Here is a 4,566-nt window from a genome sequence, read left to right as displayed (position 1 = left end):
CCCCGTGTAACCCTAAACTTTTCATACGAAATATTTTTCTCTGTCCCTACTAGTTTTCGAGATATTTGACTGGATCACTTCAGATGGTCCACCCTGTATATGCATATTGTAGCAGTCTAACAAATATTTTAAATATTAGATTTCAAATGTATGATACATTTGAAATCTAATATTTAAAATATTTGTTAGACTGCTACAATATGCATATACTACACATAGAATTTTAAATGAGAATTTTTACACTCATTGTGTATTTTATCACAATTACAATTTTTATTGCATCTGTAAAAATATTTCGATAAAAAATGTTTCATACATTAATACTTATAAATATGTATAAATATGTATAAACATATATATACATAAATATTTATATAAACTCGTGTAATCATATATGAAATATGTCTATACATATTCATACATCCTTCTTTCTTTTCTAAAATAACTTTTTAGTGTAATAGAAATAACAATGTGAAAAAAAACATAAAAAATAATTAAAGGGATAATTTTTGCATTGTTTGTCAAAAAATCAAATTTGAAGAAATGTAAAAAAATTACTTATATATAATTATGTATAAAATTATGCATAATTGTGTATGAGCAATTTTTTTTACATTTTTCCAAACTTGTTTTTTTCTAAAATAAATAATGTAAACATTACTCTTATAATTATTTTTAATATTTTTTTACATTACTATTATTATTTCTCTATTATACTAAAAAGTAATTTTACAAAAGAAAGAAGGATGTATGAACATGTATGGACATATTTCACATAAAATTATTGTATGTTTATGAATATCTATGTATGTTTATATATATTTATGTATATATTTATTCAGTGTTGGAACGTATCTAGGTAAAAGTCTCTAGATACAGTATCTAGATACTTTAGCTGTACCTAAGTGCATTATCTAGATCCTTATAGGCGGAGATACTTGTATCCGTATCTAGTTATTTTTTGATATGGTATCCTTTAAGTTTTTTTTAGATACATAGATACAAGGTATTTATACACAAATACTATCGCCGTCATTAATAGCTCCTGCAGACAGAACGCGGCAACACTTGCCGTGCGGAAGTTGACGCGGTAGCCAATCAATGTCTCGCCAATCAATTGTTGATAATGTCAGCGTTCTTCAATTACCTCCGGGCCCTATCTGTGATAATTTGCTCAGATGCAATTTGCGAGAAACTCCAGAAACCTAGAAATTAAAAAGCACTGGAATTGAGTTTCTAGTTGAATATGTCACCATAATGGGACCGATCGCAAAGTCTTTAGATTTCCTGCAAAGTGAGGACATTTGCTATTAAGGCTACGTAATTCCTATCTTACTTCAAATTAAAAAAACTTTAAATTCACTAAGTCATCTAATTTACTGCACACCGCTCAAAAATGCTATTCTTGATGGTATACATACAAGATATAAGAATATTTTGGACCTAAACAACAATAAATCCAAACCCTACATTTTGGCAACGATTTCACATCCAAAATTTAAATTGAGATGGCTGAATAATAGCGATGATAAATACAACTTAGTAAAAACTTTATTTTTAGGCGAATGTGAAAAGTTGTACCGACGGGAAGTAAGCACAAATGAGGAGAAGAACTTTTTAACGAGTAGTGATGATGAAGATTTTTTTCATGATTTCATCAAGAATTCCAATACAAATAATTCAATAGAAAAGCAAAACGTATAAATGAAATGTTTACGCTACTTTGAAGATAAAAGTAAGAGTTGATTCGTTACTAAATTATAATTTAATTTAAAAAGTATTTAGACAATATAGTACTATTCTGCCGTCTTCAGCACCTGTTGAAAGACTGTTCAGTGCAGGTAGCCAAATTATAACTCCAAGAAGAAACCGATTGTCCGACACAATGTTTTAAACTTTATTAATGTTAAAAAAAACGAAATAGCGATGTACAACATTACAAAGTTATGTTTTGTACTCTATGTTTTTTTAAATATACATATATGTTCGAGATATTTTTTTATATATTAAGATAAACAAATAACGATAAAATGTGATATTTAATTTACGTTGCTTATTATTTACTCTCTCCTGGTTTCTTCCAATTTTTCTTTTCTTTTTTTTGTTGAAAGTACCTAAGAAGTATCTAAATTTTCGGATGCTTTTTATTTATATCTGTATCTATACTTAGGTAATTGTAAAATAATGTATCTATACTTATATCTAAATACTTTTCCCACACAATATCTATATCTATATCTAGATACCTTTCAAACGGTATCTGTTCCAACACCGAATTTATTTATATATATTTGGGTGGTTTCATATATGAAACCGTCCGTTGGCAATACATTGCGTTAAGTACACTATTTCTTCGAATTGAAAGATGACAATACACATGATGACAAATCTATAAAACGCCATAGGTGACATTTGTGCAACGCGTTAATATCATCTATTTTGATAGCTGATTGAAGTTTGGAACGTTTTTGGAGCGATTTTTTCAAAACAATTTCCCTCATTTCTCCTTTTGCACAGAGGTACCTCTGCATGCCAGACAACAAATAAAAAACACCCCGCTCGAATACATGGTCGGAAGGCACCTTTATGGGCGAAAAATCACCCTTAGACAGTATTGGATAGTAACTATTATAGTTAAAACGTTAAAAGTTGAAAAAAAAGTTATAAAATTAATAACTTTTAACTTAACTTAGTTAATTATAAGTGCATTAAATTTTAACTTAACTAAGTTACTTTTGAACGTTAACTTTTTAACTTTTTTTTTTAAGTTGAAAATTTTTTTATCTCTTTTAAATGCCTTAGAAAAATAATAAAATATAATAAGACTAAGGGCGTATATTCATAATCTATTTATATTTTAAGACCATCTTAAGTAATTTCTTAAGATGTTAATACAGCCCTCTGATTGGCTTATGTTTTATGCCATAAGCTTTAGTTCGGATTTACAATAGATGTTTTAAGCCTTAAGTTATAAGAAATTGATCAGTTACAGTCGAATGCAAGGAGAATATTTTACTGTAATTGGTCCATTTCTTATGGCTTAAGGTTTATTAAAAAATAAAAACTTAAAAACCTATCTGGCTATTTGCAAGTCGCAAATCGCGCTGGTGTGCCGAAGCTATTAACGCTCATGGGCTTTAAGGGGATGCTGGAGGGACTTTAATAATTATTTTTAATTTAATAAGAATTAATAATCAGAAAGATCAATTATTATTATTAATTTTCACACGTGATTCTGCAATGTATGTGATTCTAAGGAATTATGAGTTTTATTATTATTTAATATTTTGTCATTATCGATACGTTGTATTCTTATTGATAGTTTATTTTTAACTTAAAATGTAATTTTTAAAAATCACTAATCTTATATCTTCTCTATGCTGGCTGTTTTTGTAAAGTTATATAACTTATATAGTTATATCGTTATATGTTATATCATATATGAAAAAAATTAAAAATTTAATTTACTTAATAATCTATATTGTAGTTATTTAATTTCATTTTAAGAAAAATTAGGACATTTTGACCTCAAAAATAATTTTTTTCGAAATTAACTTTTTTTTAACTTAAGTTAATTCAATATTAACTTAACTTTCGTTAAGTTCATTTTTTATTCCTTCAACTTTTAACTTAGATTTATTAATTTTGTAAAGCCATTAACTTTAACTTTATTCAATTAAAAAAAAACATTAACTTACCTAACCCTGATAAAAACCGACTTGGGGACAACTTAAAAATTTCTAAAAAGTCTAAAAACGATTTTCCTCATTTCTCCTTTTGTACAGAGGTACTTCTGCCAAACAACAAATAAAAAACACCACACTCGAATACGTGCGTCAGAAGGCACCCCTATGGGCAAAAAGCCACACTTGGGAGAACAATTAAAAAATTTCTAAAAAGTCCAAAAACGATTTCCCCCATTTTTTCTTTTGCACAGAGGTACCTCTGCATGCCAGACAACAAATAAAAAAACACCGCACTCGAATACGTGCGTCGGAAGGCACTCGTATGGGTGAAAAACCACCCTTTGGGGGGGGGGGGGGACAATTAAAAAATTTCTGAAAAATCCGAAAATTCTCGTTGTGAATGCGTTAAACCGAATTCATTATAAAACATGTATAGAATGACACAAACATTAACAGCGTGTTCCCTAGAATCCGAATGCAACCTATGTATCTGCCCTCTTTTGCTCTCTGAAGATAACTGAGCGCATGTGACATGCGTGGCTTCTCTTCGTATGACGTATAGTCTACCAGCTTCACCAACGCCAATTACTTAATCGGCCGAGAAACTGATGACTAATCACGTATGCTGTTTAGTAGAACTACTGATACGTATCATTTGTATAAAAGCTTTGATATCAACAACTGGCGCCAAGTTAAATTTTACCATTTTCATCCTCCCAAAGAAAAAATATATCATTCCTATAAAAGATTTGATATCAAGAACTGGCGTCAAATTAAATCCCAGAAGAATCTTCCTACTCCAATCCAAATGGTTTAAATTCCTCTTAAATGAAATTATTATATCACAATTCATTCAAAGACATTTCCTCTTCCAACTAAA

The sequence above is a fragment of the Trachymyrmex cornetzi genome, unplaced genomic scaffold (assembly GCF_001594075.2).
Source record: "Trachymyrmex cornetzi isolate Tcor2-1 unplaced genomic scaffold, Tcor1.1 scaffold608, whole genome shotgun sequence".
Lineage (NCBI taxonomy): Eukaryota > Metazoa > Arthropoda > Insecta > Hymenoptera > Formicidae > Trachymyrmex > Trachymyrmex cornetzi.
The sequence above is the reverse complement of the archived record's forward strand: the minus strand, read 5'-3'. Positions refer to the sequence as shown.